The following is an 11915-nucleotide window of genomic DNA, read 5'->3' as shown; positions in this document are numbered from 1 at the left end:
ACCTTATTGATATTTCAAATATCTTTTGCAATTATTACTTCTATCATTTATTGTTGTTGTGCTAATTCGTAACAAACCGGGAACCAGAAATGAGAATACATTTGGGTTTTTGATTGTTCGAACGTTCCTGTTTGAAGTGAACTCAGTCGGTTTCCTATTTCAATTCATCTACTAAAATTTTAAGTTCTAAAGTATCCGCTTTTTTCGAGAAGGAATCAATGAGGGTGGAAATAATTGTTATAGTTCACGCTAAGCTTTTCTTCTTTCTGGATCCATTCCTTTTCTGGTTGCGCTTACTTGATTTTCTAGTAACACATTTGCTTAACCTCATTTAATCGATTTTGACATAATTTTTGGAATCCCGTAGAGATAGATCCATGGAGAACTTCTTTTCAACAGGTTTGCGATTGTGCATTAGGACAATGTTAAGGTTAACAGGTATCTTTTGGGTTAGGTGTGATTCCGTCCGTTGATAGTATATCTAGTGAAGAGGTTATTATCTATTTCTTTTTCTTCGGAGAAAATGTTTCTATTGATGTTACTCTATGATCTCATATGCCCTGTTCACATGTTGTTTTAAATTGTTTCTGTCGTGCGAGTAACTGTATTCCGACCATCCATCCCATTATGTTATAGTGTGCTATTTATGCCTTATAGGGCGTCATTTAAATTTCCGAGATTTCCTTCTTTTTTGTAATTATTCTCTTTGAGTAGTTGTTTTACTTGTTTATTATTGTTTTTGAAGACACTGCTTTCCAAGTAACACTCTCATCACGGAGTACTAAGATTGGTTCAGTTAGTTGAATTCATATTTAATAGATATATGTATATGAGCTGTAGTACAGCTGTGGTTAGATTCTTTCATTGATATTGTGCGCAGCAGAATGCGCTCAACTGATTGGTGTATTGTTGAATGAACAACTGCCTCAGCAAAAGTTCCGGTTTTGGGAAGTGAACAACGCACGCCGAGACAAATCTCATGTATGAAGATCGCTGTGTTTACTCCGCGGTCCTGTGTCGCTACTTCTCAGGAAACGGTGCCATTTGGTAAACATAAGACTTTGTGCCTATGTTTGCGCTTTGAAATCCCTAATTTTTTCTCTTCTGTGGATCTATTTGAGTCCCTGTCCCGGTATGCGCTGTGGAGAAGGTGAAGTAGCTCCCAATTAGCTTCACACAATTTAGACGCCTTGTATGTGACGATTCACTTACTGACCTTGTTTATAAAGGTGTCAGAAAAATTTCTTTTAGTTCGCTTGTGAGATTTATACATCACCATAACAGCTCTGTGTAAAGGAGACTGTACCAATATTCGCCTTAAGAAGTCTAGGTGTAGTCGAATCAAAACGACATTAAGGGCATCACCCCACGAATCTGAGGTGGTACGGATTTCAGGTGGCGTATTCGTATACGAGATAGTAGATTAAGGAGAGAGGGGTGATTCCGTCTATTTCTTAATTGGCGTAGAAACGGCCCGGAAGATACGGCACGTGCACAAGGCCGGCGCACTCCAATCGAACTCCTTGTAGAAAATAGCGCGCCGGAACGCCCAAAGCCGTCTCTTTCGGGCCGTTTTTTACGGCAATTAGGCAGAAATGGACGGAATCACCCCTCTCTCCATAATCTACGATCCCGTATACGAATACTTCTAAAATCCGCACCACCTCAGATTCGTGGGGTGATGCCTTTAAGCTCGGTGCAATTGCGTAAGCGGCGCGGTGGAGTTGACTGTGGGGATCGCGATGGGACCCTCGCTAGCTACGCACGGCCTAGAATGATGATTTATGCTACCTTCGAGCGCATACGCTTTCGCAATCACACAGAGTCCAGGTAATTTGAACCCGGGTGTTATTAATAGGTTTTTTTTTCGTGATTGAGCGAGAATTTCTTGATTTCGTGTTGACATAACAGAACTGGAACTCAAAGAGATGACAGGACAGAATTTTGCCACTCAATGGAATTTCACACGAATTTGTCTCCTCGCATAGAAGATAAGATCTCGCAAACTTCCTCCGAACGACACTTCCCACATGGATATTCTATATCTTGAATTTATTCAACGAGGTTTTTTATTTCAAGAATATCAAAGTGATAGTGATCATAGAAGAGATCTCCATTCCCTAAGAAGCTGCACAATCTAATCAAGCAAAGTCGAGCTCGATTATATAACTTCCGTGTGGGAGCGGGAACAGAATTTTGCGAGATCTTGTCTACGCAAGGGTACAAATTCATGTGAAATTTCGCTGAGTAGGAAAATGTTCTGGTCAGTTCTGTCATCTTTTTGGCCTGCATGTGCATGTTCTTCGACGACAGATGACATGTCGACCAGATTTTGAAGAAGAAGTTACTTTCACTGATTACTGAATTGCAAGCCGTGAGCCATTGTGATGTAGGTCGCGACAAACTAATCGGCAAACTTTGTGAGTGCTAAAGGATCCTTGATTCTAGACGAATCCTAGAGGCTGCTGCTTCATGGGTTCCCCACAAAACGTAGATCTGTATAATCTCTATAAGTACGTCGGCAAAGTTGCTCTGTTTTTCTTTTCAAATCTGATATAATTCCTATACAGAAAGGGAAATAATGATTTCCCAACACCTTGTAGTTCGTCATGCGGAACGAAAATCGTAAAATGTATGGAAATACAAAGAGGAAGATGTAGAAGGAATCTGAACAGTGATTTTAGTTTTTTTTTTTTTAAACTCTCCACAAAAGTAATGGGGATTAATATCCTATGTACGGAATTGAAGACTAACCAACTAGGTAGTCTGATAAAAAAAATCTGATAAAGACAAATAGAAAATTAGGTTATGAAGAATATTAAGCATAAATCGGTTGAGCTGATGAATTTTTGTGCTCTGTTCGAGAATATGATATTATGTTCGTTCAGAACAAAGTTGAGGTCCTAGTCGGGAGCGGAATCCGAATCCAGCGAGACCAGATAAAATCGCTGAATTACTTTTTCGGTTTGAGGCGTGCAGCGGAAAGCACATGTGAGCCTATGTTTGTTTCTCCACTTTCGTCAGCTGAGGTTGACATCACGGACGAATTTCTTGTGATCAATGATCTTCAAAGATATTCGTGTTCCGTGTAACTTTACTGGCTGGTTTCTCTTTGCATGCAACTTTTTTTAAAGACTATTCTTTAATAAGTTTACCTCGATGGTTGCCTGTGCGATCTGTACATTTTTGAATTTCCTAGATATCTTAATGCGTCATTTCGTTTTGTGGTAGTGAGAACGTTAGTGCGTTAAGTCGTCCCAGTTTGAACGAGCAACGACAATGCACATGTTGCGCTAGAGGACCACACTCTTTACAGTACCTAGTGTACCAAAAAAACTAGAACTTGACTTTCTCGAAATAGTTCACCAAACAGCTTCTATAGTTTTTTTAACTGCTCGACTGAAACAAGTGGAATGACGGCAACGCTCACGCGTTTTTCCCAGTTTGAATTAGACTAATGAATCAAACGAAGAATAACTAAGCTCTTCCTTCTCAGACTGCAAAATAAGAACGATGTTTGTCCACTGGTTTATTGCGATTCCTCAAATTTTCGGAAACAACAACATACTTGTGCAAATCTGACACAGTACGCATTATTAGTTAGGACGAACGGCTGATATTTCTGGAATTCTCGAATAACTGTCACTGATGAGAAAATAATGCCTCGATATGAGACAGATCGAGATCACTCCTTCCACTGTGCGTTGTGACCACAATGTTTATCTGAAGAAGTAATTAGGAGTCTGGAAGCAGAATGGCTGCCGTGCGAAGAAACTGCGTAGCATTCTTCTCCATTTTTTCCCTACCATTTTTTCACGAATACCATGAGCAGCGTCTTCATCCTTTCTTGAAGGAGTTCGACTAGGATTTCGTTGTCAACATCTCAGACTCCCTCCAGAAAGGTGATGGACACGGCTAGATTCGATTCCTTGTCTCTTCCTAATATGCTCAGGATGCGCTCTTAAAAATACGAAAAGAAATAGCTTATTGGTAAATTCTCTTACACCATCATGTCGACATGCGCCATCGTATCGCAACTTTAGACGTTCAATTCGCAATTACGCAGAGTCGCAATCTCTTCTAAAAAAAACCATAAATTTCAAATCACTGGCTTGTCGTTAAATAAAGGAGGGGAGCATGGCCTAATCCTTCAAAACTTTTCAAAAGTACTCTAACCTTAAGTTAGTGTTACCATCGGACACTTATTGAGTGGTCACAATTCCCTTGGCGTTAACACTACTGAACTTGGTAGTGGTAATGTGAGTACAGATTTCCACAACGAGGCATATGAGCTCAGAACATTTCTTTCGTTCAAATTAAAAAAAAACTCTTTCGAGAGTATTCTGGTTTAAAGATTTAATTATATCCCTTTATCACGACAATAATAATTTATTATTAATAATTTTTTCATTATAACACATTGAATAGTAATTTCCTGTGAGTTTTCAAAACAGCTACCTCTGATCTAATAGATACGACTCTCTTCTCTCGAAAGAGATCATAGACAGCATAACTGCCCATACTTCTGAGCTTCGTCAGCTTTCCGTTTTTTTCGGTGATTTTCACTTTACACAACTCAACTACTATTCCGGAACTTTTATTTAATATACACGAAAAGGGATTAACGCTAAAGAAGAAAAAGAAAAGAACACGAAGAAGAAAAGGGAAGAGAGGAACGAGAAAAAGATGATAATGAGGAGAAGGAGGAAGCAGGCAAAAAGACGAAGAAGACAGGGACAAGAAAACAACGGAGGGAAGAAGTTAAAAAGGAACTCCGCTCAATAATATTGAAAATGGAACAGTACTGGAAAAGTGCAAAGATGAAATTGTCCTTAGGACTTGACTCACGTTTTGCTGAATATCGTTTTCGGTGGTCGTATTTGCGTATTGGGGAACTACTAAGAACTCCAAAAGATCTCTAATGGACCGGAAGCTCATGCTAAGAATTTGCAAGTGTCAAGCGTAAATCAGTATTGCGCAGACGAGAAATCAGTCCCGTTTTATGTTTAGTTGACTTTAAAGGCATCACCCCACGAATCTGAGGCGGTGCAGATTTCAGGTGGAGTATTCGTATAAAGGATGGGAGACTACGAAGAGGAGGGTGATTCCGTCCATTTCTTCCTAATTGCCGTAAAAAACGGCTCGGAAGATACGGCTTCATTCGTTTTGGCGCACCATTTTGTACAAGAGATTCGATTGAGCGCGCCAGTCTTGTGCGGCGCCGATCTTCCGGGCCGTTTTTTACGGCAATTAGCAATAAATGGACGGAATCACCTCCCTCTCCGTAGTCTCCCATCCCGTATACGAATACTCCACCTGAAATCTGCACCACCTCAGATTCGTGGGGTGATGCCTTTAACTACTGCGATGAATAAATTCCGGAATGTTCTCCAAGCTCCAATACTTCTCTTCTGGGTAATTTTTATCTCTGCTATGTTTCCTATGTCCGTCACCTTGCTTGATTTACTAGGTTAAAGGCATCACCCCACGAATCTGAGGTGGTACGGATTGCAGGTGGAGTATTCGTACACGTGATGGTAGATTATGGGGAAAAGGGTGATTCCGTCCATTCCTTCCTAATTCCTAAAAACGGCCTGGAAAATACGGCTTCATTCGTTTTGGCGCACCATTTTGTACATGAGGTTCGATTGGAGCGCGCCAGCCTCGTGCACTCGCGCATCTTCCGGGCTGTTTTTTACGGCAATTAGGAAGAAATGGACGGAATCACCCCCCCCCCCCCTCTCCATAATCTGCTATCCCGTCTACGAATACTCCACAGGAAATCCGTACCACCACAGACTCGTGGTATACTGCCTTTAAGAGCACATGCTCGACAAAGTCATAACAAGGTTAATGGCAGTGCTTAGAGGAATAATAAACATAAAAATAGTAATAAGAATAGAATTAAATGGTAGTACATTAGTTGATTGAATAGTTTTCGGCGCTGTCTCAGTCTTTTGGTCTCTCTTTCCCAGGTTTTTATCTGGACTATGAGGTTGTTGTCTGTTCCAGTAGTGAGTTTCTTCTCGTAAAAAATCTCGCTTCTTCTTCTTCTTCAAGAATCTTTCTTCAAAATCTTCAAAACAAATATTTGTCCATGCATTAATAACCTTCTAAATCACCCTTCGCCTCTTGTTTGTTTGTTTATTCGCCCAAAATGAATTCTAATATTGATGCAAGAGACCGTATTTTTGTTATTCGCCTTCAAAAGCATTTTTTTGTGATATAGTGATGAAAGCACTATACAAAAAAATGTAAGCGGGAATGCAGTGGAGTAATGTCTACTTGTTCTGATCTCCTTTTGATTTGTGCGATTTTTTCTATTGAGAGCGAAAACTCGTCCTCTAACATCTGAAACAAAGTCCTCGCTAGGCGCATCGAAGTTGTTAAGTGAGCAGCTAGCTTTTCAATGGTAGAAAAGAGCTCGACAGACACAGCCCTACACAGAAGTTGCGCTTCATGCTCACATGACGTCACGCACACACGCTCCGCCTCTTTCCATTCATTCTGAGCTTCTCCAGAGAACTGGTGTGATCGGTGGCTCCAGAAACAATTTTCCGTGTCCTCCACGAAGATCTTTTCGTTGGAAAAAAACACAGTGGTTAGAAATTAAAAAAAGTAGACTTTCTAGGTGAATTATTTATTGTTTCTCTGAATTTGATAACACACAACAGGCTCTTTATTCTGCTCCTACATACTGCTTCTGTGGATTTTCTAAATATACAACGCTTGTTCTTCCTGCATATCAGTTTTTTATCTTTGTTTTTGAACCTTCATTTTCAACTCGTTCATTTCACTGTTTTCGTTCAATAATTCTTTCGAAATCCCCGCCCATTTGTGGATTTTTCTAGGGAACTCTTTGTAACATATTAACAGGTTGATGTGGTGTCTGATCTCTTGCTTCCGCTGTTGAAGACAAATTTATTTCAGAAAAGTCTCTCTAACGTAGATTTTCCCGCTACTCCTCGGTTTCCATCTGTTTTATGCTTCAAATTTTCTCACTGGAATTTATTTGTTTACCGTATCTCATGGATATGTTTTTCGTAACCTAATTTATCCTAACTAACCTAACTCATCTGTAGTCGGATCAAAAAGACGCGAAGCAGTGCAGTTGCATAATCGGTTACGCTTGAAGAGACGCAGTGGAGATGGCGATTGGAATCCAGGTGGAACCGTCGCAAATTGCAGCACTGGACGCTGGCGGCAGGTGTCCTCACTCGATCCTAGCCGCTGCGCTCCACCACACCGCTTCGAGCGCAGGCGCTTACGCAACTGCTTCATGTCGTTTTGACTCTACTATACTAACTAACTAAACTTCCTGTGAACCAGAAGAAACAGCTATTCCGCAACCGTGCCTATGACAGGCTTTGTGAGACACCTAACTGCATCGTTTGTCCGAATGGGAGGCAGGGTGATTGCGTGGTATCGGGGGTTATCTATCTGATCACCTGGCAGTTATGTGGGGCTGAGTAAATTGGCGAAACAGGAAGACCGCTGTGTACCCGCGTCAAGGAGCACCTAGACGGGCTCGTAAAATCAAAATCGTCGACCCCTTTAGGTGCTCATCGCAGACAGTGTCATGACAACATCCCTTTCAAGATAGCTGTCACCATCTTCGCAGGCGAATCAGAGGCTCTGGCGGGAAAAAAACATTGAAAGCGTTTTATGTCGCTGCCAAAGGTCCAAGAATGAATTGTAAAGAAGAATGCATCGTTGTTGCGAACGAGCTGGCGCCATATCAAGACCTTGTGGGCTCACGAGGCGTTTGAGAGAGTAGATTACACGTGTCTTTGATTTTTTCAAGCTCTGAAGAAGGCGACGGCGCCGAAACGTTAGCCAGAATAAAGACCAATAACAATCTTGGTTCTGTTCAAAAAGTAGTGCATAATTAAACTTCACTTATTTTCATTTACTCTTTTCATTATTCATTTGTTTATTATTTATTCCCTTCACCTCTCTTATTCTGTTCAAATATTAAAGGGATTTTCTGCAAATCTTCATTGTTTTACATGAGTTCTCGAAAATTCCGTGTAAAGCAATCAGTTCAAATCCTCAAATCCAAACCATTAGTCCTAATCAAGAATCATGCCAACTAATCAGGGGTTCACACTGTTTTCGAAATGTCTTAAAGCATATAAGCACTAAGCCTGTGCATATCCAGCTTTTCGGTGTTTTTCGGTTGATTGACGAAGAGCGAAACAAAAGCGCTGATGCATGTCGTTTAAAGCACGTTGAACGGAATGCATATGCCCGGATTATCAGCGATACCTCGAGATGCTTTCTGGGCAAATTAATCAGGGAGCGCTAGAGTACTCCTGCCTTTCCACCTTCAAGAGATCATCGACCGCTTCTCCCTCTGCTTTTTGCATCAAATCTTGCATGCAGTGTCGCAGTAGATCACAGGTAGATCTGTCATCTCAGGTCACACACCTCATCACTCTACTTTTCCTTTTTTTCTTTATTTTTGCCAAATTTTTGCCAACCAGTCCCAAAAATACTGCTTTCTTTCTGTAAGCAATAATCAGCAATAATTATAGCTGTGGTACTTCATCATTATCCTTCAAAAAAAACTCGAAATGTTACATACAAAACCGTATTCCTGAAGAACGTTGAGCACTTCATCAATAATGCATCAGGTGCGCCAGGTAGAGATCACCAAAGTATCCGAAACGAATTTTTTTCCGGGTTTTCTTTCCTTGACAGATTTTCGGGCAGAATTCAGCAAACAAATTTAAGAAATTCTTCCAAGAATCCCTCTTACTCCATCTTTATTTCTTCTCTTAACTGTTACCCATTCCGGGAGCATATTCCCAAGCTGTTAATTGAGGGTCACAGCATCCCTTTACCAACAGGGTTTACTTCACTTCAGTGATTCTTCCCTAACGTAGCGCGACCCACCGTTAGAGTCTAGAACTGAACTACTTCAAGAGGAAATTCTAGCAAGAAGGAATTTTACCAAAAGAATAGGAAGCATAAGTGGAGTGTGCAGTAGAATTCAGCATGATCGTTACCGTAAGGTTCTCGGATTTAAATGAAAAAGCAGACTTTCTGGCTTAGTCTCACAGGTACAACGTTGCAGAATAACGCATTTGTAGCCGTGAAAGCAAGGGAATTTACGATTTAGATAGTTTTACGATTTAGATAATCACAGAAGAGAAACACTGAAAAGCACTGACTTCTGGCTCGCGAATTTACGGATGGTTGTTCTTTGGAAAATCAATCGAAGCATCGCACCGACTGAACTTCGAGGAAAGGAATCGTAGAGAGGTTTCTCATCTAGCTACTTAAGCACCTAGAGGATATTTCCACCGTTTTTGTTGGTTTCGGACCCCGTATCCTATCTATTTTGGAAAAGAAAGGATCGATGGCTTCCAACCATTCGGCTATTCAATATTATTTGGCTGATTTGCTGAAACAAACTCGGTGCGGTGGTGGCTCACAGTGGTCCAGACCCGTTCATTCAACAAAGCTTGTTTATCCACTTGGCTGAACTCGTATTGGGCACGAGTTCAGGACTGGAGACTCTGTTCCAGCTTGGCGCTTGGGCAAGAGCATAAGTTTATTTATTTATCCACATATTCATACTTATAAGTTGCGAACCAACCGCTTTGTCGATCAATCAGTCGAGCGATCCAGATGCTTTGTTCTACTGAAACCAGGAGCCGTTACGTTTTTTTGTTAAATACTACAGAACCATGGATTCTTCCTGAGGCTTTGCTTCTGCTTTTTGTTTTTAAAGCAACATATCATTCCTCCGGCATTTTTATTTCCATTGTGTGAGAATTGTCGTTCTTTTTTTGCGCTCACAAATTATGTGGAGATGGTTTCTATTTCGTTCAGTTATCTGGTCACTCATAAATCACGACCTGGATGCACGAATCTCACATCTTCCCAATTACTCGCAAAAGCAAATATTGTTTGTGGAAGAAAGCCTTGCTTCGATTTTTAAACTCGAACTTTAATTTTTAAACTTTTTCGAACTTTCTTCAAAATTGTGACAAGACTGTGAAAAAACGGATTTATAACATGGTCCGATGTTTTTTAAAACAGTGTGCTGATTTTGAGCGTGAATTGGTACTTATCGCTTAGTTTTTTGCCGATCGCATCCTATTTTTGCTATTTGAAGCAGGCCCATTCAAAATAAAGTAAGCGTCCGTAGATTCACTCAGTATGAACGTCATCTGTTGTGATTCAGCAATGGTGCAATAAATAATCAAATAGAAGTCCATATACATATGGATATGATCACTAGACAGTTGATGGTGGGCGATTTGAAGGCGAATGCTCGGTGGTGCCGCTTGTTAAGCGCGCTTCGCTGGAGATGATCTTCGATCGATCGATTGAGCAGTTTCATTTCTCCCAGGAGTTTCCTACTTGCGCTCGTTCGTTAGGCGATATTTTCGAAACTGATCACAAGTACGTATAACGAGCTCCCCTGAGAGATGTATAATAGCAATTAATCTCCACGTTGATAATCCTTTCTCGTTCTTTTCGCAATGTTTCACATTCGCTCCTACTAACATAATGACGAAGTATAGAAGTGCTAAGTCATAATTAAATCATTTTGTATCATGTAATTGTTCACATCGTTGTTTTATTTGATATCATTTATTATTATTTTATTATCTTATCAATTGATTAAATTCTTCAGTCCATAATTATTCACGTAATAAAAATAGAACCTTTCAGATGACAAACAACAGAAAAATTCTTTTTGTCCCGCTTCCAGATCTTTCGATACGAGCAAGAAATGCACGTTGTATCTCCGTTAAATACCTCGAAACAATTCTTAATTGAGTTCCAAATCAGTTTACCCTGTAAAAATTGTATTATTATGGAGGAACACTTTTCTAATACTAATTATCCCCTCCACTGACTCTTTGAGAAGGTTTTAGTGGAAGAAGAACAGTATTTCGGTTCGAAAAAAATTTTTTTAAAGCGTAATTAAATGAGAATTGTTGATGTAAAATTCAAAAAATGTACTTATTTTTGAAAAAAAAACAGAGGAAAATTATGAAAACAGACAACAAAGATGAACATGTACAAGTGGTTCTACGACAGATTCCAAATTTTGGTCAGCGAAACTTGGTCGCCCTTGACTGGACGGTTTTTTTCGTTTTTTTTTTTTGAACAGACAAGAATGAACGACCAGCATCGGGAAAATGAAAGAATTTTTGTAGAGCAAAAAATCCTCTAGCAAGCTTTTAGCTAATTACAGTTGTCCGTGCACAACCTACGTGCGGACCGCCCCTTCGCCTCCTGCTCTTTCGATGGGGTTCGCTCTCTAGGAGGAGGGCTGGCCTCAAGCGGAGTTCATCAATCACTATTGGCTAGCCATTTGAAATCCATTCGCTTCACAATCAAATCCTTCATTTTCACGTGTCCTTCGCGCAGCAAACTTAGGGACAGCTAAAAGTGGCTAAATCTCACTGTTTCCCCCTAATGAATTCTCTTGTCTATTTAAAAAAAAAACGAAAAAAAAAACGTCTGGTCAAGGGCGACCAAGTTTAGGGTACGATGTTAGCTTCAGTGAGTTACCAAGGTTTTTCTCGTTTTCTTTACGTCTGATCAAGCTTTTAGTGTAACGTTTAGTCTAATTTAGGTTTAGTGCAATGACTCCCGTTGTGTAGTTCTGTAGGCCAAAGTTTCTTAAGACGAACTGAGCGACCAGTTTGAAAGAAAAAATCTTGCAAATATTATCACCGGAAAGAATTATGTTTTGACAAAAATACTAGAGCTTTTATGGTGAGGCGCATATACCTATTCAATTGGATATTTAGGTACAAAGTCAACTCGAGTACTATTTTACTACTATTGCTACTTGGTCTTAGCTGTAGAACTTGTGGTGGCGTGTCCGAAAATTAGGTTGAATAGGCATAGCTCGAGATACAGAAGGCACCCAAGGCCATGGTACT

The sequence above is a fragment of the Necator americanus genome, chromosome IV (assembly GCF_031761385.1).
Source record: "Necator americanus strain Aroian chromosome IV, whole genome shotgun sequence".
Classification (NCBI taxonomy): Eukaryota; Metazoa; Nematoda; class Chromadorea; order Rhabditida; family Ancylostomatidae; genus Necator; species Necator americanus.
Note: the sequence above shows the minus strand (reverse complement) of the source record.